We start from the raw sequence: 23,243 nt of genomic DNA on the forward strand, positions 1-23,243 counted from the left end.
CCTCCGCCTGGGGCAAAGAGCGGCGACCCGGCACCCCAGGCGCCCCCGCGCAGGGAGCGCGGGAGGAAGGGAAGAGCCAGTGTAGAGGAGAGGCCTCAGAGCAAAGCACCTGGGAGAAACGGGTCAGTGTGGAAGGCGCTGTGAATTTCACGGGCTGTGGGAAGTTTGTGGGCTAGACAAGTGCGTGTTTCGTGAGTTTCTGCGCAAGACTGTCTTTGAAAGGACAACCAGGAAACATTTTATTCTTCAGGAGAAAAAGAGTAGGCCCATTTTTTTGTCTCATTCCCCTTTTTCTTTTCCCCATACCCCTCCCACTTCCATTTCCCCTTTGCACTTTTTCTACTTAATTCACATTCTCTATTATACCTTTTTGGACTGTTTTACACTTTCAGTTTCTCACACTAGAGAAACTATTTAGTATTTACACGTGTGTCCTATTTATTTCACTTAAGAGTATCGCCTCAGTGTACTCAAAGTCTTCGTACTTAGGGAGGGGTGGAGGGGTTGAAGGGAGGGCAGGGGAATGGGGGAAAAAATAAGAACCAAGGTGAATTGTGTACAGGTGCAAATTTCCAATAATGAATGTCATTATATTGTATACCTTAAATGCGCCAATCAAATTAATTAAAAACTAAAAAAGAGTAGACCCAGCAGACGGATTTTTATCCGGTGCACTCCTTCCTTCATGCCTAAGGTGGCAAGCTAACTGGCCTGGTAGGTGAAAGAGCACAAAGGGTAGGAGGAAGCAAGCAGGCTGAGAGAGCTCTAAAAGCAAGGCTGCTTTTCTCCTCTAAATGCCCATTGCCCTTATACAAGATTTCAGACCTGATTTTGCTGGATTTTCTTGTTTTTCAAGAAATGACAGAAATTTAGATTTTTTTTTCATGTAAAATATCCCGGTTATTAAATCTCGATAACAAATTCAATTTTTGCAAGACACTCTGGACCAAACAAAACACGTCTGGGTCCCTTCCCTGTTCAACCAACGGGAGTAAATAAACTCTGCATTCTTTTTGTGAAAAGGTGCTGAGTGCCCACTGTACTGTAGGAAGGCCCTGGAAAGGATCCAAGATGATTCAGACTGTCTTCAAAATACTAAGGGAAATAGGTTTTCCTGGCAGAAGTGAACTACTGATAGATGCTGGAGCGTTTCAAGAAGAGAGAGGCAGCTAATGTAGAAAGAGGTCCTGAAAACTAACTTTGGGGAAACATCATTGTAAAAGTAACTGAGTGGAAGTCTTTGCAAGACTAGTTACAGAACTCCTGAGAGATATTTTAGAGTCTGAAGCAAAAGGAAGTATCAGTAACACTGATTCTGTCTTTATTTGAAACTTTGGTTTTTATTTATTATGTATTTTGAGCTAATTTTAGTTTTTAATTTTAAATATTGCACTAAAATATTAATTTTAATTACCAAGCTCTTTGGCAAACCCTTAAATTTTGTGTCCTTCCTCACCCTATGGTGGCCCTGCTTAGTTGGAGTAAAAGTAGCAAGAATTGGTACACTGAAAAGGAAAGAGGATTGGAGGGTGGATGGGCTGAGATGGAGGACCTGGCTGCCAGTCCATGAGCATGTGCCTGATTTTGTAGGTTGTGTAAGAGCCAGCAGAGAGGCTGTTGCAGGAGAGGGGCATAATCCATAGTGGACTCTGGGAAGGTAGGCCATGCAGTAGAGTTAGGAAGGTAATTTGGAGGAGGAAAATAAAAGCAATGGGGAGACCTAGGGCACATGTACTATTTTATGAAAATTGAAGGGATTTTCCTGATAAAGTCATGTGTACACTACTTATCTTTGGAGAGACATGTATGAGGCTAGCTTCATACCAATAGGTAGGGCTGCACATCCTGGCCTAACCCCAGACATTTCCTAGCCAGGTTTAGAGGTGGTCAAGTGGCTCTAGCTGTAAGTTTCAGAATTCTCATGATATTTATGTGATGACTTAGAGAAATAGTGTATGTCTAATGTTTTTAAAGCAAGAATGTAAGGAAATAGGAATCATTAGTATTTTTACGTCATCTCTACCAAATCTGAATTGAAATAAAGATATCCTGTGATTTTATACAAGTTGTCTTAAGTATCAAGCTTAATCAATTTTTCAGGCTCTTTATTTGTGTTGGGATGTTGTTTATAAAACTTGGGAATCAGATTTTGGGTAATTCAACAATTTTGTCAAGTAAGTCATTCCTGTACTACACCAGTTTCTATTGCCAATAATCCTCTTCTTCCTTACCACCTTCCTTTTTAAAAATCTTCCCTTTCAACTTTCTTTCCTCCATACTGAAGATTTAGTCAAGACCAGTTTGCCATCCATACAAAGTACCCTCTAACTCAAGGCAGTTCATCTGTGCAGTTTTTGCCTCAGCTGAACACCTGGGACCCACCTCAGTGCTATATTGTGAATGATTCTCCCTGCAGATAAACACTAGTTACGTTCACATAGAGCAGGCCACCGTTTATCTGTGGGAAGCATTTTAAGCATGCAGAACTCTACTCTCAAAGAAAAAAGAAGTGCTTGGATGTTTACACAAGAAGCCTTCCAAAAGTTATGGCAAGAGGAAGTACCTAGCCAGGACCTATCACATAACAGGTAGTTACAAATATTTACAGAATAAATAACAATTCCCATCATCAAAATCTTCTTTGTCTCTGTTCTGCCTCCCACAGTTCCTAAGAATTATTATTTTAAAAAATCACAATAATGGTAAGGTCACCAGAAAAGAACAAGAACAGGATGTAAACATTTATACAGGGAGGGGTTCTGTGCTTTCATGAGCAAAATGTTTGTCTGCTTACATCTTATTGTGGTATTTTTTTAAGCTATGGTGCCCCAGGCCTGCTCAGCTCAATGGTAGAACATCTGCCTAGCACACAGAAGGCCTGGGCTCGCATGTCTAGAGTGAAAAGGAAGGAGGAGGAAAGGATGAGGAGGAAAAGGAGAAGGAGGAAGACAGAAAAATCATGGCGAAAGAGATGAAGAAGAGAACAAGCGTGGGGAAGAAAGCAAGGAAGGAAGAAAGAGAAAGAGAAAGAAAAAAAGAAAGGGGAAAAAGAGAAGGAAGAAAGGAAGGCATGAGAATGAATTCTACTAGTAAGTGAAAGCAAAAATATATTAAGGAAGAGAAGAAAGTATCCATCATTCTATATGTTATAATTGCTTCCCACCTTCTTTATTCAAATTTATGGATTCTTTTAATATTTTGGGCTTTGTTTTGCTTTTTCACAGTAAATCTCTTAGTAATAGCAACAAGGATCCCCAGGCTAGTGATAGGTCCGTAGTTGTTGCATGCATGCAGCAGCATAAATTGAAAATGAAACTTGTTACTTGTAATGACACTGATATCATGAGATCTGGGAGACCTGCAGAATTCTGATGCTTATGGAGCTTATGCTTGTTTACCACTCAGTTAGCCTTGGTCTGTGATTTTATTATTTACTTAAATATTCTAACTGATTTATAACTGGAATCCACCTTCTTTTTTCAATGAATGATCATGGTACTGTATCCTGTTGCTGGTTCTCAAGCAGATGTTTTCTTTCTTTTTCTTCTATGCTTTTAAATATTAATCTTGTGTACTAGGAACAAGTCGTGGGGGTCTTCAATTTGCCCCACCCAATGCCTGGCACAAAAGCAGAAGCCAATGACAAGTGACAATTACAACTTGTGACCATTTGGGTGAATCATCTAGAACAGGTGACTGTTCATTTTAGAGATAAGAAACTTGACATTTAGAACACACACATACATAAATGTACAATAGTATCTGCAATAAGTTTTACACTAGAAGATACATTGTGCTATTTAAAGCAGAGGGCAGAAATAGAAGACAAAGGAAAAAGACTTTTTGAAAAAAAAGAATGATTAAACTGAGGTCTGCAGGATAGCTCTGAAGTAGGGGAAAAAAGAATCAAAGAAAGAAAGCAGCATGGAGAAGGCAACTGTGTTGGGAGGATATACATAAAGGTTGAAAGGAATCTTAAAGGCCTTAAAAGTTTAACCTGTCACCAGCCCCACAGACTTCATAGTGTAACTCGGTGTCTAATGAGAACAGCTGCCATGCAGAAACAAACAGTCCCTGGCAAGAGACCTCAAACAATCTGGTGTGAAGAAGTGGTATGCCATGGTAGGAAGGGTATGTACTTTATATTAGAAATAACTGGGTCTGAAGCTATTTCAACTCCTTACTTTAGGAGTTGAACTTAGGCAAACTATACAGCTTATTTTACTATAAGATTTCTTATTTCTAAAATATGCAAACCAATATGTTAACTCAATACCTGAACCACAGCAAAATGCTGAATAAATATTTTTACTCTCATCCCACTTGGTAACTTTAAACAAAAAATGGAAGGAAGGAGCAAGCTTCTTTCTAATCCAAGCTATTTCCTAGAAGCACTGTATCCACCATAGGCAATCATAGTTTATCCCCACAAATGCAAGACAGCATCACTGTTTTTACAAAAACAGGCTTAAAAAAAGTTTCACCTTCTCATGTCCAGATGGCCTACTACTATATTTACAAAGAAAAGGCCACAGAGGTAGGTTAATAATTTAGATATTTTAGCATATGTGTTTATTAAAATTTACAAAGAAATTTTATCTATACCATAAATTAATCTCCAATAGTGACTAGTTCTAAATTTTGATCATAAAAAGCTTAGTACAGCTCTACTATCCTTATTTTTTACATAGCTTAAATTAAAAGTGTTAGAGAATTATATCTAGCAGAAAAATCAAAATATACATAAAATGTTTGAACCCCCATCTGCTGCAGCATGGCTTCTACAATAACACGGACATGGATTGTAGTAAGTTCAGAGTTTGGAAGATGGAACTATCCTAATTTCTGTTTCCTTTATTTCAGCAATATTTTTCAAAGACCTATTTTTGGCTTCAAGTGACTCCATCTCCACCAAGATCCAGAAAAGCTGCTAGGCTTTCAGCTAACAAAGAATTCCTTATTCTTCCAGGACACAAGTGAGCCAGTGATCACACAGTTAGCATCTCATCCTGAGTTTCTGTGCTGCTGGTTTAGAGATGATAGAAATGATATGATCCAGCCACAATCTGAGGCATAGAGATCTCCTGTATTACACATGGCATCTCTCATCTCTCCTCTTCTTTGTTATGGTACCTGAGCCCTCCCAAAAAAGTGGTGGTAGGAGAAACACCTGCTACTGGATCTCTCTGGAAGTTTTCCAGGCTTGATCTGCACATGATCCCACAAATTATTTCCCAGTGTTTATGCCTCATTCAGGAAACATAAGGCCTAGAACATAGCTACTCAAAGAGCATATCTTGTTTAGAAATGCAGACGCTCCTTCCATCCTCACCCCAAGACCTGGTGAATCTGAACCTGCACTTTAGCTAGATCTCCAGGTAATTCACGTACACGTGAAAGTTTAAGAAACATTACCCTTGGGTACTCAAGTCAGCCAAGACAGACTGAGAAAAAAACAAAAGGCACTTTACAAGTGAAATAAATTTTTTTTGCCCCGGGTGCCCATTCTTCCTTGAATGTCCAAGTCCCATCCTCCTCTCACTCCCAGCTCCTTCACCTGCATCTTTCCTTTTGCTTTTACTGTGGTCTCCTTGTACTGTACATGTGTGCACACATGGGCTAATCCATCCTGCTGAAGCCTTGCTGGAAATTTCATATCCTCTGAGTGTCTGGCAGGGGTGACCACAGGGGTGTGTGTGTGAGGGGGCTTGTTTATTTATTGGCAAAAAAAGGAAGGAAGGGAGAAGGGGGAGAAAGAACTCCAGGGGTGAAGTAAATAGCTCTGAAAAACTGAGTTCAGCCTTGGGCTGGACTTGACACTGAATGATACAGGTTTCCAGGACCCAAGTCCTGTCCATCCTAGCAGTGCTCTAATATGTGGGCATGGCCCTGTCCAGTCTCTCTAGAAGCTACCTGAACCAGAGCAAGTTCAAATAACCCCTATTGCAACACTCATTACCCAGACTTGTCTCAAAGCAGACCTCTTTCCAAAAGCAGAATCTCATCTCTGTTTCCTAAGACTTTGACCCTGGCTCTAAACACACTGTGGACTTTGAAAGCACCATCTTGTTGCCCAGTCTTTGTCCTATGTCTAGTCTTACCTAAGATTTAATATAGTCATTTTATTTTCTAAATAAAAAAGGTACTTTTGAAAAAATTTTATCATCTAGCATCTTTATACAAAAAGTTTTCATGAAAACTATGTAGGGTTTATAATTCAAATATTTGTTATGCATCCTGGAGTATAGGCAAGAAGTTTCTGGCTGCAAGTTACAAGTTAAAAGAGCAAGTTGGGCCAGGGATTTAGCTCAGTGGCATCGTGCCTGGCTGGCAATTGTAAGGCCCTGAGTTTGATCCCTGGTACTGGAAACAAAGAAAACAAACAAACAAAAAACAAAAGCAGTGGTGTTAAAAAAAAAAAATAAGTCACTTCATTGCTTTTAGTTGATAGCTGTATCAATTAAAAACTTGATTCTAAATCAGATTTATAATGTTATAGTCACAATAAATATATTTTCCTGACAGACATCCTGGTGTCACTATAATTTTACTAGACATAAAATATGAAAAATGTTCATAGGACTTATAAGAAATTAGACTTCAGGGCCAGGAATTTAGCTTAGTGGTTCCGCTGCCTGCCTTGCAAGCACAAGGACCGGAGTCTGATCCCTGGTACCCACCCCCAAAGAAAGAAAGCAGACTTCAGTAGTGTCAATATTTTTGCAACTCATAGTGAGAATATGGTCCCATGGAGAGGCTTTGAGGCAGAATCTGGAGTTTACATATAGTAGACAAAAAGCAAAGCACTTAAAAAGTGCCAAGCCAAGCATGGTGATATATACACCTATAGTCTCAAATATTTGGAAGACTGAGGCAGGAGGATTGCTTGCATCCAGGAGCTCAAAATCAGCCTAGGTAAAATGGTAAGACTGTGAATCAAAAATAAATAAAATTTGAAAACCCAAAATATATTACCAGTTTATCCAAGATTAGTCATTTTTGGGGTACTCTAATTTGTTATAATACTTTTAAAGAAAAGTGAATGGCCCTATGGATGGAAATATTCAGATCTTATAATCCTGTGATTCATACCTCTGTGAATTTCTCTTAAGGAGACATCTTTATTATAGCAACACTAATTATAATTGCAAAATTGGATAATGCTTCTCAGAAAATGAGGATTTAAATGCACTTTTATTTATTTGGTGGAATGTTATATATATTTTATGAACAATAATTGGGATAACTAATGTGAGTCTTTATGAAACCAGCTCAGTTTAAAATATCAGTACATGAAGTTGTGATATTATTGCAACTAATCACATTTAATCATAGATAAGCATTTTACCATGTGCAGCTGAACATATCTTTTAAAAGTTTAGTCCAGGCGCACTGTGCTAGACCCTTAGGATACAGAAGTGAAATAGATGAATATGATTCCTCAGCTATGAGCCTCATAGTCTGGTGGGAGATAAAAATACTAAACAAGTCATACAATTACAAAATGTGATTCATGCTATGAAGTAAGGATATTAATATATAATAGGGGGACTGAATCAAGGAGAATTTTCAGAGGAAATGAAATAAGTAGTTAAATAAATACTTAGAAAAGAATGTTTTAGGAAGAAACAAGAGGAACAGAAACACAAAAGTGGGAAAAGATTTGAGGCCATCACAGAAGTAAAAGAAGAACTAAGAGTGACAGGACATAACGAGTGGAGAGTGGAAAAAGCTGAAGGACCAGATCATGTGCTGTCTCCTGGGTTTATCTTTGTAACCCTGTGTGGTGCAATTTAAACTTTATGAGCAGAGGAGTCACAGGGACTTATCTACCTTTGAAGACCACTCTTGGGCTTTGTGGTCAGATGGATGGAAATAAATCAGGAGTAGGAAGGAAACCACTTTGGAGATATTGTAGTCCAGGAGAGGCAGAAAAAAGTGGTTTCATCCATATTTGATAATAAATCAGTGAGGAAAAGTAGGCAGACTGAGCTATGTCTTGAAGGTAGGAAAAACAAACTTTAGTAATGGATCTGGAATAGGGATGAAAATATTAATTACACTCTCCACATTACTTCCTTAAACCATTGAGGAGAGATGATGTTTTTCACTTTGGTAAACTTGGGAGTTCAGGAGGGAAAAATTTCAAATACATTTTGGATATGAAGTCAAGATCTTGCCAGATAACCAAGTGGAAAAGTCAGATAATTTAGTATGCATGTATGAAACTCAGAAAATAGATCTGTTTGAAAATTATATTAACATCAGATGAATGATTAGAGAAAAGTCTGTTTTTCAGCCCCAAGGAATTACAGAATTAAGAGGTCCTGCTGAGGAATTGGAGCTATCAAAGGTGACTTCCAGGATGTTATAAAGCCAAAAAAATTTTTTTAAGTAATAGGGAAGATGGTATAGTCTACTGTATTGAACACTGCTGAGCACTGAAGTAGGATGGTGTATTTTTGTGGACAAAAAAAAAAACAAACAACATTTGATTAGAGTAGTGGTTTTAGAAGATTTTTTAATAATGTTTTAGATTTATTTAGGAATTAAAACCTAATCATTAAATATGATTTTTGATTGCTTAATTTCAGCAGAATAATACCCTAATACTTGTGATACATTTATGTAGTCTTGATCTTATTTGAAAACAAATTTTCTCCAAGTTTACTTAAAGCACCAATTGGCTTTCATTAATGATTCATAATTTGGTCAGGGTAGAAAAGGCACTCCATTGGTCATGCCAGCAAAGTTGGTTTTTATAAAACACCCAAGCCAAAATGAAGAACTAGCATAATAGAAAAATCAGATTAGTTAACATCAGGTAGCTTTGGTTACTTTCCTTATAGGGGTTCAAGCAAAGGACACTTCCTTAACATGACTGGCTTGTTTGAAGATTTGACTATCATTTCTTTCCTAATTTCTCAGGAAGATAGATAAACACTTTAGTTTCTGTTTGGAGATGTGGAACTTTCTTGAGTGACTCCATTTGGTTTGGCCAGTTGAGGGCCTAGAACAGAAGCTCAATCTAATCAATAGCCTCCAATCAATATTATCTAACAATCTCCAAATTCTTTGAATTAATTATTTTACCTTATCTATTTGTTGTCTTCCCATATATTAAACAGTTATTTGCCTTATCTGAGTCTAGGATTATATCAGAATTTTTAAACACAACCAGCCATGTAGCCTAATAGCACAACTTTTAGAAGCACAAAATTCTCACTGTTGCAGTAGGAATCATATAGAATCACAATTTTCCATTTACTGTATAAGAAAATTGGAATGATCCATCAGAAAGATGTCTGTTTCTTCCTTTGTTTACAGAATTTTGCCCGAGGTACTCCTTCCCTTAAAATACAGTGACCTGCCTTATTCAGGTGAATTCTGGTTTGGGTTTGACAGCTATGCATTAGGCAAAGATCATTCAAAGAATCAGAGCAAGATTTTTTTTTAACATTCTGTTATTTGAGCACTGAAGAAAGGAAGTGAGATAATTTGGACAGAAAGACAAACTGTTGTCTTCCTGGATTGGGGGTTTGATGGGTGAGAGGGGTAAACCTTCTAAACCCGTGCCCCCAGCATCGCTTAAATACCTTGGCTATTCATTTTCTTCATAATGACTAACCTGGTACTCACAAATAGAGACAATGAAAAAGGAGCTTCCAAAAGGACGGCCTCCACAAAACCAGCAGGGCTCCACTGATTTCCCCTAACTCTGCACCTTGGCTTTGATTACATTGTCATATGTTACTCTATCCTCAAGTACACATTCTTTCTGGCAAATATTTGAGTTTATGTAGATGGCCTTATGTAACCCTCCACAGCCATTGCATTTAGCAGAAGTAGTCCAGTCACTGCCATGATGAATGTCTCATGAGACAGACTATATCTCTCCATCACTCACTTGTCTTCTTTCTTTTCTGCCTCCTATTATCTGTGTTGAGTCTCAAAAAATATGCTATCTTTTCCCCTTTCTGTATGATCTAAAAGAACTTACATAGCAGGAGGGTAAAGGTAGTAAATGGTAATATTGGAGAACTATGGCAACTAGACAGAAGAGATTAAGCAGGGATGAGTTTAGAGGTTTTACCCTGCAGGTGCCATGGTGTCAGGAAGAAGAGGTATGAGGCGGAGATGAGCACATTTTTCAGTGGCAGTTTTTATTTTAATTTTTTTCTAGAACTAAAGATTTAAGTTGTGCATTTCTTTTCAGCTACTGGAGGAGCCTTCCAAGGTCATCAAGGAAAAATGCTTCTCGGTGACATATGCTCCCTTATAATCCAGGTATGTTTTTGGAGAACTTTTCAACTGGTTTTGTTTGTTCTTGGAGGTAGAGCTGTTGTAAAGTTGTTTAATGGTTTATTTTTCATGCCACAAAGAGGTACTGTATTTAGTTCAGGCTGCTGTAACAAAGCACAAGTGTATTTCTCATAGTTCTGGAGGCTGAATGCCTGGGATGTGAGTGCTTTCCTGTGGGTTGCGCACTGGCATCTTTTCATTGTATCAGCACATGCCAAAGGGGGAAAAAAGAGGGAGAAGATTCTCTGGGATCCTATTCATGAAGGCTCCACTCTAACCACCTAATCACCATCCAAAGATTCCATCTCCAAACACCTTCATATTGTGGGCTAGGATTTTTACATATGAAACCTGGGGGAGGCCTATTCAGTCCATAACAGCTATCTTGCTTCACAAAGAAAGCATATCACTGAAGTGAAACACTGGGCTCCCATAAGGGTAAATGGTTTACTTGAAGATTTAGTGAGATTGGAAAGAAAAAGGAGGTAGGTTGAAAATGAAAGTGAAAATGGAATATGGAAATGCTCATTTGAGAACTGACGTAATGTTTTCTCTCCACCCAAAATTAAAGTCTTTTACACATTAACCTATGTTATCTTTTATAAGTTACTTCTCAGTCACTGATTCATTTCTTGCAATAATGAGTATTATTTAGCTGACATTCAATCATTTTCCTTTCCTTGTGGACCAGTGTATATTTCCCTGACCCACTGACTTTAGATTTGGCCACATGAGTTGGTGTGGCCATTGGAAATAAAGAGTCTGCAAATGTGCTTGTGTAATTTGGCTCGAAGTTTTACATAAGCATCTCCCATGAAAAAAGATTGTTCTAGGTAGTTACTCCTGCCTCATACCATACCCCAGGACAAAAACAAATAGCACAGATCTGAGTCCGGCCATCCTGCATCCTGAAGCATAACTTCCCAGCCAACCACCCAGACCAGCAGCCAAACCATAATCATCTGTGGATCCATAAGCATTTAATGTGTGTTTTTTTTATCCACTAGTTTTCCAGTCTAATCCATGAAGGGGGTGACATCAAGACCACTTAGTGTTATCATTTAGTTTAAAATGAAATGAGTTGTTATAATCTGAAGGTTTTGTTCCTTCAAAATTTACATGTCGAAATCTTGACCTCTCGGGTGATAGTGTTACAAAGAGGGGTCTTTGGGGAGGTATTTAGGTCTTGAGCATAGACCCATCATGAATATGTTAGTGCCCTTTATCAAGTATGCCCAAGAAAGCTCATTCCACATGAGAAAGCAGAGAGAAGGTCCTAACTACGAATGAGGAATGGGCTCTCATAAGACACTGGATCTATGTACACTTCGACCTTGGACTTCCCAATCTCCAGCACTTTGAATATATTTCTGTTTACAAGCCATCTCATTTATGCTAGTCTTGTTATAGAAGCCCAAACAGACTAAGATATGGGCTCAGTGTATATCTCTTACAAAATAAGTGTACATAAAATACCTTGAATTTAAAAATAAAGTCAATCAAAATTAATGAGATCATTTCATTTGCATATATTTTGGGGAGAGTTTCCCTAACAAAATGTTTTTAAAGTAGAGTTTGTTAGTAGCAGGGCTGTAATATGTCATGATTTAGAAACAGTTCTCCATTTATTCTGCCCATTATCTATCCTTTTTATTTATTTATTTTTTTGCAGTTTCTATAATCATCTGGAAACAATGAGGTAGGATTTAGGTGATCTTCACAAGAATTTAGAATTGGAAACAACTAAATTTTTTTAATATTCAAATTACATAAGAAATCCATAATCATTATAGCAAAAAATAGAGAATGCAGATAAGCTAACAGCAAAAACAGTAACAACTCCCTAAATACCACCTAGAGATAATCTTTGTTTAAAATGTCATTTTTATTTATCTATCTTTACAAAACCACATAATATATAATTTATATAATATGTATACTGTGCACACTTCTCTGGAAACTGCTTCTATCACTAAACATTATGGTGCAACCTCTGTCCATGACAATAATATGGAGCTGAAGAACTATTTTCAACGGCTGCTTCATAGTTCATATGTTTATCTTGGATATTTAGGTTGTTTCCAGGTTTATTTTTCCATTATAAGTGCAATTTGAATGAACATTGTTGTTCATACATTTTTGTCACTTTTCCAATTACTTCCTTAGCATAAGTTCCTATACGTCACATTGCTAATTGGAAAGGCATGCACACTATAAAACCTGGTCAAGTAAGCCCAAGAGAGGCAGAGTACATATATCCCCTCTATCAATGTGACTTTGACCATACCTTCCAATCAATGCTCAGTATTGCTTTTTGGAAAAATTTCCCCTTATCTGTTCCCTTCTGTATATCAAATAGCTAATCTATTTCCGCTTATAACAATTTGAGAAATTTTCTCATTCTCCTTTCCTTGTGATATACAAAGAAACAAAACTATGCCTTAAGAAATATCTTGAATGAAAAGGAGTAAGTAAAAGTAGTCATGACAGAAAAGCTGTCTTTTTCTGAGGAAAAAAATCCTCTTAACTTTGGTCTAAAGATTGTTTGGAATAATATCTAACTAAATCATAACCCTTTACAATTTCATGATACTAAACAGGGATTCTTTGAAATTAGTCATTTTGTACACATTGGGTGTTTTATGGTTAGCTTAATGTCACTGAATTTAATTAACTTAAATTATCTTTATACTTTGGTAAACTCTTTAGTCAGGGAGCTTTTAGTACTGAACAAAAATTTTCAGTTCCTCTAAGTTATGTGACCTATTGGATTAATTTCTTAAGTATAAAAACCGAGCTGCTAAGCAGTAGGTCCTCTAACAACAATAGCAAAAATATAAAACTATGAGGATACTGATGCTACCATGGAGGAAAAGAAAACATAAAGGATTATTTCCATGTGTCACACTCAGTCTTTTGCAATCACCAATACATGAAATTACAAACCAGTGCTAGAATTTTAAATGAAATTATTGTTTGGAAGTAACAATTGGCTTGGAAGTTTACCTCTGTTCATTCTCCAACTTCTAGAAATCTCAAAAAACAAAAGTCAAAAAAGAAATCTTCCTTTACTGAATGACTTCAGTTTTATCAAAATCAGAAAAAAATAGTACTTTGAATATTATGAAATAAGCTATTGTAATGAAGAATATATGGAAAACTTAAACTTTAACAGCCTTTCCTAAGTCTTTTATTATCTTAAGCATCTATGCATATTTTAAGGGAAATTAGAAGTTCTAATTGCAAAATTAGAGTTAAAAAGGTTTTCTTTCAACATACTTTTGCATAGCTAATTTCTTATTTGCTTTTATGGCTATGGATTTTTTGAAAACGATTTATATAGAACTATGCTTCAAAGTGCTGCAAATACACACTTTTTATGCAGTGTTAAACTCAGAAACAATGCCCTTGTTAAACAATTTATACTTAGTTTAAACAATTGGTCTCTCGGTCTTTATTTTTCTTTCATCATGTGGATTTTTGGATGGTGCCTTTCCACTTAAATTTGGTTCAACAAATATTTACTGAATAACCACTTGGTACAAGACTTTTGTGTCAGTGCTGCAAATAAAACAGCGCAGAGACAGAAATCAGGTGACTGCTTGCCAGGGTAGAGTTACAGGGATCCAGGGGTGGCTGTTGAATGGCTAGTGGCTTCTTTTTGGATGATGAAGAAGTTCTAGAACTACATAATGGTGATGGTTGCACAATGTTATGTGTGTACTAAATACCATTATATTATATACTTTAAAATGGTAATTGTTGTGCACTTCACTGCAATAAAAATCAAGCAAAATGATAGAAAGTAGTACGGTCAGCAAAAGGGAGGCACAAATATTCCACTTCAGAAGTTCATCCAATCTCACTATTGATTTTATGCAGCAACTGTGTCAAATGCAATTTAAGAAGCACATATTATTAGGGCAGTCATAGGCAATCATTATATCTAAAACTGCACAAGAAAGCTAAAATACGAAATCTGTGGCCCTTGCCTTCAAGTAGCTTTCAATTTACTTGGTATAAAGACAGCTATAAAAAATACATAACACAGGATGGAATGTTATAAAAGTTATACTAGAGACCTGAACATAATGTTAAAGAGAGTAAAGAGTATAATTAGGTTAATTATTGGTGAAAGTCTCAATGAGGAAGGCTGTAATTTTTGCCAGTCTCATAAAATGGCAAAAATCAGGCTGGTGAAAAGATGAGGAAAAAGTACAGAAAAAAGAAGTGAAAGGTAGTTACAGGTAACACAGAATATTTATGTCTTGCTGATGGGCATAGTTTAATAGACCAAACAGTGGGAATAAAGGTTGAAGAGATATCAGTGAGTTGTAGGATAAACCGAAGACAGAGTTTGAAGGTGATTTAGAAGTAATTTACCCCAAATGAGTCTTCTCTACAGTGTCTGATGAATGGTCATGCAGCTGCTTTTGGAATTTCTCTGGTGATCTAGAATTCACCATTTTCTAAAGCAGCCTGGATCGCCATGAGAAAACTGAAACTGTAGGAGTTCTTATATTGATCTAAAATCTGCCACCCTACAATTTCTAGTCATTTATTTTAATTCTGCTTTTGGAAACTACACAGAATTAAATGAAACATTTTTTCCATATCAGCTCTTCTAGTATTTAAGAAATATAGCCTCCTCTTTTATCTCTTCTTTCAAGTTAGACATTCTTGGATTCTTTGTTTTTCTTGACAGGCTTTGTAAGACTCCTACAATTCTAGTTCACCTGAACTCTGTAAGTTCCTACATCCTCATTTCAACACACCACCCAGTAATAGATTTGGATCTCTAGGTCTGGTCTGAGTGGTGCCCCTCTGTTTGTAATACAGTGAAAGGTTCTATTCATGGTTGTGGCAGACACAGCTCTCAATTGACAAATGTGAAGTTTGGGGTCAGCTAACACCTGCATAAAATTGTTTTCAGTAAGTGGAAATATTAAGTCACTTCTTTTCCATTCAAGTACTCAACTTTTGAATGCATCTTTTAAAAATGTCATTGTGTCAGATTTGCCTTATAATCGTATATTTTGAGACCCGTTAGGATCTCGAGTCTGTCATATTATATCAGCTGCTCTACTACTTTCTTGACATTCATTAATTTGGCAAGCACACCATTGATGTTGATATTCTAAACACTAAATAGACTATTTTAGACTAAATTGTAGATGACTGAATATTAAACAAACCACTATAATTTTCCTTCCAGTTAGACTTTGAATTATTCATTATTCAGTTGTCTTTGGAAATGGTCATTGAACTAATTATAAATTCACTCAATTATATTTTCATTTCCATTGGTTAGTATTGTATTAGTTTGCTCACAAATTTTTTTATGAAGCATATTTTAGGCACATTATAAAAATCAACAAGTAGCTGGAAGCTCAGGCATTGGGGTTAAAATTTTAGGTCTGGCATTTAACAAAGCCAGCTGCTTCACATGAGGTTAGGCAAATTACCTCCCCGGAGCTTCAGTTTCTTCATCTATAGAATGTGTATAAAAGTATTGCCTATTTCAGAGGGTTCTCATTCTCATTTAGATTAAATAAGCTATTACCTAACAATAGTGAAACTAGGAAAACATTCTTATTATGGTGATTTTAAAATACATCTACAAATTAATGTTATTAGGGATTTTGTGTGTGTGTGTGTGTGTATTAGGAAATGAGCCCAGGACCTTCATATTTTTTTTCTTTCTAAATCTTTTCTTTTTTAAATAAAAGTTTTATCAGTGCATGTGCTCAATACAAAAAAGAAAAAAAGGGAATTAAGATATGTCATATACATGCACCCAGTTCTTTTTTTTTTTTAGACTGGGTTTCCCTAAGATACCCAGGCTAGACTTGAACTTGTGATCCTCCTGCCACAGTCTCCCAGTGCTGGGACTGCAGGCATGTACCAACTGTTCACAAAGTACAAGATATTCCTGCCTTTAAGAGTTGGAGCCTAGTTTTGCTTTTCCCTTGAGTGTTGTCTGTGCTTAGTGACTTGGGGACTTCTAACACATAGTCTGTGACATTGTATTTCTACAAATAGCGTTATCGATATCTGCTTGCTGTGTTTTCATTTTCTTATTCTTGGGAAATTCAGCTGTCATGTTATGAAGACTTTGTTGGTCTTCTACTTCTGTGTAACACATTTAGCAGCTTAAAACAGAACATATTTATTAGCTCACAATTTGTGGGTCAGAAGTCCAGCCCTACATGGCTAAGATCTCAGGGTGTCACAAGCGTGAAACCAGTGTCAGCCAGACTGAGTTCTCACCTGGAGGCTGTAGGAAAACTCAGCTTCCACACCCTTTCTTAATGTGGGAAGGAATTCAGTTTTCTGTAGCCTTGAGTCTGAGGTACCTATTTTCTTGCTGGTTGTCACCTTTGGCCCACTCTGAGCTCCAACTCCGATTTGCACTTCTTGCCCTTTCCATCTTCAAGGCAGCAAAGCATATTGAATGCCTTTTGTGCTTTTAATTTCTGATTTTCCCCTCTACTACTGGCTAGAAAAGAATCTCAGCCTTTAAAGGGCTCCTGTGACTACATGGGACCTATCTGGATAATCTCCTTATTTTAAGGTTGACTGCTTTGGGACTTTAATTGTATCTATAATCCCTTCACAGCAGTACCTTGAATAAATGGAAGGAGGTGTGTGTGCACCAGAAGCTATGATTCTTATGGCTGTGTTAGAATTCTCCTCATCTCAGGTACTAATCAGCTAAGCAGAATTCAAATCCAGGAAGTTAGACTTCAGAGTCTATATGCACTTAACTAGTATTTTAAATTGCCCTGTTACAGTGTTTAGCTCTGATCATATTGTGGGGAGAATAGCATGCCATTCTCTTGAGTGGCATACCATTCTTCTTGAGCAAAAGAACTGTACAGAGGAAACTGGAGGCAGGCAGAGTATTCAGGCTGCTATTGATCAGTCTGGATTGAAATACTGATTTTTACCCCCAATTGCCAAAGTGGGAAATTCATCGAGGGATAGAATCTAGTGGACTTAGCAAGATGATTTACTATAAGGCATTGATCAAAGCCCTGGGATTTTAGGGGTTAAGAGATATAAATGGAGATATATAGAGATACACAATAGGGAAATTATTCAATATCCTCTGTGGATGACATCCCATGGAGAGTGTAAGGGACAAGATAGACCTGAAAGAAGAATGCTGAGACATATTTAAATTTATAAGTTTGTTGATTATAAAGTCAGAAAAAGGAAGACAGAAACAGAACAGGTAAAAAATTTAAAGAAAGAGGATTTAAGTGGCAGAAGAGATTCAAGAAGAAAAAGGATAATGAATATATCCATTTATGCCTCATTTTATAGTTAGCTAGGATATGGACCAAGAAGTTAAATTACAATAAATTTACAGGTCCATTAAAAAAGAAGAAAATAGCCAACATATTTCTAAATCCAGCAATCTGGGGAAACTGACACAGAAAAATAAGTCAAATATACTTTATTTTTCTTAAAGATGAGGAGAATGATTTGGTCTCTGAAAATTATTTGAAGCGTGGTGTTCTTCTTTGGAGCTAGAGAAGACTGGAGATTTCAAAAGATGGTTAGTTAAATATTTCTTTCAATAGAAATTACCCATTGAATTCATTGCCAAAAATAACAATGCCACATTTTAAGTGCTTCCTGAATTAGGAACCCTGGACTCATAATTTGAGCATTGGTCATTCACTGCTCTCGGGTAACTTGAGGCTTCTCTGGTGTCAGAGACAGCCAACATGTATCCGTCACAGGCACTCGCTGCCCATTCATTTCCTTCACTGCCACCCATCAATAAACTGCCCTGGACTAATTGAGCTTGTGGTGTCATTGAGGTGAGACAGCACTGCATCATCTGAGCACATGAAACACATCGCATGTGCAGAAGCAGTGGGACCTGGAGAACCACAGCGAAGCAAGAGGTGTGAATAAGCACATGCCACCTCCTTGTCTCTTCCACATCCCTTGTTTTGGCCGTTACTATGGGAATGCTTTTTTGTTTCACAATATTGTCACTCTCTTGACTCTCATTTTCTTCTAATGTTTCCTAATCACATCAGGAAAATTTAAAATCGAACTCTCAATCATTCTTTTTCTGCCCACATCCTCATTTTCCCCCTTGCTCAAGAACCAGCCTCAATCAATTCTGATAAAAGTAAGAGAACACTAATTATGTACTTCTTTCAAGAAGATTAAATTCATATACTTTGAAGTTAAATTAAGTGTTGTGAAGAAATAATATCATTAACTTCTAAAAGTCCATGACAATGAGAAGTTATTTCATTGAAAACATACACAAAATTGCCCTATATGGTATTACAGTCCTTTAGAATATGTTTTTACTCAGCAGCAATACTGTGATTCTGTGAATTGATATTGTAGAAATTTGGTTTTTAAATACAATGTGGTTATTGCTAAGAGATGAAGGGAAGGGGAATGGAGGAGAGGAAGGAGACCTAAAATATGTACATATAATATGTACACATACATAATACATCCTAATGCTTTTTTCCCTTCCCCCATGTTTTGTTCCACTTTCCATTTGAACATTTTCTTCCTGCTTTTTTGTATTTATAAACTACAATTGAATCTGTGTTCTACTAATGAGTCAGCTGCCATATATTGTTCAGTGAAGTGGCAGAATCCTACTGAGCATATTGCAAGAGACAGTTGTTCCGTGGATGCACTGTCAGTGTTGACTTGCTTTGATGTGTTTTTTCAATCACTGTTGTCATTTTTACAAATATAAACCGTGTTTAGGTTAGTATCATCGTTATGCATTTATTTTCATTTAAGGTCCTGCAATTAATCCTACAATTTTGATATGTACATTTTTGAATTAATAGTATTGCAACCATTCTCTCGCAACTAAATTTTAAAGACATATATCTACCTTCCTATTGTTAAAATGGTTATATACAGACTCTTTCCCAAGTTTTCTTGTCTATTCACACTTCGCCTGTTAATCACCGAGTCCTTTTCCTAATGAAGATCAGGCTTCGTCAAGGAGACTTCTAGTCAGTTTTCTAGATTCAACTGGATTTTATATTGCTGGAGTTTGTCTAGTTCTACCTGCTTTCAATAAAATTGTCAATCATGAAAGTTTTTGTCAGGGACTGTCAGTGAACACGAAAGAAAATGAACACTAAAAAACCATCCCCAAATTAAGGATAGTAATACTCTAGTTTGGGATAATTTTAATCTTGAAGCCTAGATTGTACTGGCTAATTTACTAGCCACTAGCCATATGTGACTGTTTCAATTTAGATAAGCAAAATTAAATAAAGTTAAGAATTCAGGCCCATGGTGGCATTAGCCACATTTTAAGAGCTTCATATCTTCCCTTCATAGCTTACCAAGTGTCTTTTGACTAGACATTGCAAATACAAAACATTCCTGTCATCACAGCAAAGTGCTTCTGGAAGCACTGGATTAGACTATAAAACATTTGAGCAAATTTTATTCAAAAACTAGCAATAGTAGGTGACAGAATGATACACAACACTCCCAAACTGTTCAGTTTGAAGGAACAAGAAGAAAACACACTATTATTCAATCCAAGATAAATAATGGAACCCACTAAATGTAAGAAATTGTCAGCCAATTTGGTAAGCTTGGAAAAAGAAAATGTGTTTTGTGGAATAGAATCCTAACCGTTCATTTAAAACAATGTCATGTATTAGTTGGAATCAAAATTTGTGAGAATGCCCATGTTTACAGCAGGAAAGAGTCTCACACTTTTTAAAAGGTGGCTTAGCTTCTGAAATGTGTGCTTTGAGACAAGGAGTGCCTTTTTAAACTTTGAACTATCATCTTGGTATATTTTTCAAAACTGGCATTTAAACTGTTGACTAAAATCACAAGATGAGTAAATTTATGGGCATTATCTGTGTGGTTGACTATCAAGGCTTGAATTCTTCCCATATTTGGGTCATTTCCCATTGATACCCCTACCTTTCTGCCGTAGAAGTTCCACTTTGAAGATAAAACTCAGATTTCTCAATCTCTCTTGCAGCTGAGACTTAGGGAAGTGGCCCAGACTCCACCAAATTAGATGCCTCCATATAAGACTTGGTAGCAGAAATGAGCAGCTTAGGGAAATAGGCTCCATGTGGGTTGCTGGTTGTTGGAATGGTGGGTGGCGGCAGCAGGATCCAGTTTTGACAGTGGCAGCCATGCTGTAGTTCCAAGGGCAAAGGCCTCTGCTGAGGTGATGGTGGTACTGCGAATTCATTTCAGTCAAGTTCCCAGTGTTTAATTCTTAGCAATACAAATGTTGGCAGGTGTTTCCCCATCAGTTTTGTGGCTTGGTTTTGAGCATTGTTCCTGACACTCTAACCTCCAGTCTGTTTCTCCAGATCTTTCATTTTTTTATGCCAGCTTCCCAATGCCCTTTAATAAATCCTTTTGTTTAGCCAGAATAGGTTTTGTGGTTTCAGCTGAGAACCCTTGTGGTACAGACAATTATGGCAGTTTTTGATTTTGACTCATAGTTACTAGTTTACTCAATGTGCATTTATTGCATGCACACGTTCCAAGGTGTGAGTTAAGGTCTCATTTAGGTTTCCAATTATAGCAACTTTATAAACAGTGGTATCAGGGGGATGTACACTGCAGGCAACGAAATAGGCATTAGACATGTTGAGATTTAAATGATTCTTCTTTTCTGACATCCCAAATCCAATCTGTCACCAAATCCTTACAGTAGTACCTCTTATCTTTCCCATGCCTCCTTCCTTCTTTCATTCATTGGCAAATAATCAACTCCAGAATTTATGATTTCTCATTAAATTACTGAAATAGTCCATTGCTACAGCTCAGACCATGTATTTCCTCACTCATTGTACTATTGCCTCCAAGGCATTATGATGTCTGAGGACCTAGAGAACATTTGTCTTCTCCTTATTTACTTGGACATCTACTTATACCTTAAAGAGTGGATTGTATCTTTTCTATCTTACTATGTTGCATTATAATTTTATGATTATTCATTTGACTTTTACACCTGAAAATAGTTATCCAGCTAGAGCAAATTATCATGTTTTATTTTGTCATATCTCTAGAACTTGCACCAGCGCCTGGGATATGATAGATATACAACAAATACTTGTTGAAAGAACATATAATTACTTACTATATGTGTATATCCTTGTACAGTCTGTGCCCTTCTTCTGAATAGCACAATATCTGGCTTATATTATGGACTGAATAAAGATTGATTGTACACATTAATGAGGTGCATATATAATATCTGTTGAGGATAATTAGTGGTAATTACAAAAAAAATTATGATTCTAATTCTCAGAACAGAAGTTAGGGCTGTCAGCCAGCATCCGGGAATTGTCAGGCAGCAATTGGATGGCAGCCATGTGAAGGATTCTTTCACTTTCCTGGCTGTGGGGAGAACAGGTATGTGACTGAGCGCCTTGTCTGCTCCACTTTGCAGTTCTCCCCTTGATTGCTCTGAGGTGACTCCCAGACAGTGCCTCAGTGTAGAAGGGACGCTAGGGAAGGACCATTTCATTGAGATGGCATATCCCTGTGATGAAGAACTTTGATATGAACTCTCTGATGACCTTCTTAAAAAAGGCTTGCCTCCCATTTCCCTCATGGGGATTTCTCTAAATACATTTTAAAACATTTAATCTGCCATGGCATCTACTTCTCAGAGAACCCAGACTAACATACGGAAGAAACCATGAAGGTATATTTATCATGTGAGTAAAGCCATGGAACAAGAGGAGATAAGAACCAGAGAGAGAATTACAAGCCATTAATATTTAGCAGATAAGAAAGAGAGTAGCTTGCAGAAAAAGCTTGAAAGGGATGGTTAGATAAGGCCACCAACCAAGAAGAGTGGTATTCCAGAACAGGCCAGCACTGTGTACTTCATTCCAGGGCTTTTCCTAGGCAGATGAAGGTGTTAAAAATTTACCAAGCAGAAATAAGGCTTCTAATATAACAGCAGTAAAGAAAGTAGCTGAGGACACAAATTATTTGTCTTTAAAAATGTATTACTTAAAGACAAGATAAGCAATCAATTAGAAGTAATAGAAAAGTGTGTATTTACTTCTTTAGACTCAGAAATGATAATTTTATAACACTAATGTTAAGCTAAGAAAGGTCCTTCTGTTTTCATGTGGTTACTTTCTCTGTCTTTTATATGTCATTTATTTCTCTTATTATCCCTTGTGATATCATTTAGTTGGCAGATATACCAGATAAAAGTAAGGCGAATTATGGATGGATGAATAATATGCTTTCTCTACATATAAGAATTAACATAAAAATAGTCAAATTGAACAAAATAAACTATGTGGCATGAATAAGAGTAATTTTAAGTTGTTTTCAAGAGAGAAAAGGACTGCTGGGCTACTGAAAGAAAAATGTCAAACTAAATGAAGTTAGCGATGGTGGATGAAGACCAGCACAGATCCCTCAACAAACAAGCGGCACAGAACAGAGAGGGGGCTTTGGCAAGACCCAGAGAGTGAGCTCTGTGTGTGCTTGTGTTTACTCTTCTCAGTGCTTGCCATATGGGAGACATTCATGAATACTTTTCCTACAACTAGGTACATGGCCTTGTGTGCAATATGTCAAGATCATAAGTTTAGGATAGCTTGAAGCTGCCATTCCCAAGATTTACGATATTGACATAACAAACTTATCAGTTTTGTGAACATCACCTGTTGTTCTAATTCTCTTATCTGTAAAGTTATCTGATTACAACTGACATTCTAAGTAGGTCTGACCAAGAAGAGGGAACGCACAATTATGCCAACTTTAGAAAATTGGTCCTTATGATATATATTTTTTCATAAAGCACATTAATATATTTGCATTTGGGTTTTATACATCAAACTCCCATAATTTGTTAATATTTAGTTAATAATTAGTAAATATGAGTTCAGTTATCAGAAACTTATATATATATATATATATAT

General features: G+C 36.8%; 1 long non-coding RNA gene across 2 annotated transcripts in view; it reads left to right on the forward strand.

Annotated features, from left to right (window-relative positions):
• Positions 1–6: 6 nt before the first annotated feature.
• Positions 7–23,243, forward strand: part of LOC104864170 — a 164,280-nt gene continuing 141,043 nt past the window's right edge. For both annotated transcript variants that reach the window (XR_780776.2, XR_780775.2), the window contains exons 1-2: positions 7–122; positions 10,217–10,287. This is a non-coding gene — a long non-coding RNA (uncharacterized LOC104864170). The remainder of the gene's footprint in view (positions 123–10,216; positions 10,288–23,243) is intronic.

Source organism: Fukomys damarensis, unplaced genomic scaffold (genome assembly GCF_012274545.1).
Source record: "Fukomys damarensis isolate Sample0158 unplaced genomic scaffold, DMR_v1.0_HiC HiC_scaffold_17, whole genome shotgun sequence".
Classification (NCBI taxonomy): Eukaryota; Metazoa; Chordata; class Mammalia; order Rodentia; family Bathyergidae; genus Fukomys; species Fukomys damarensis.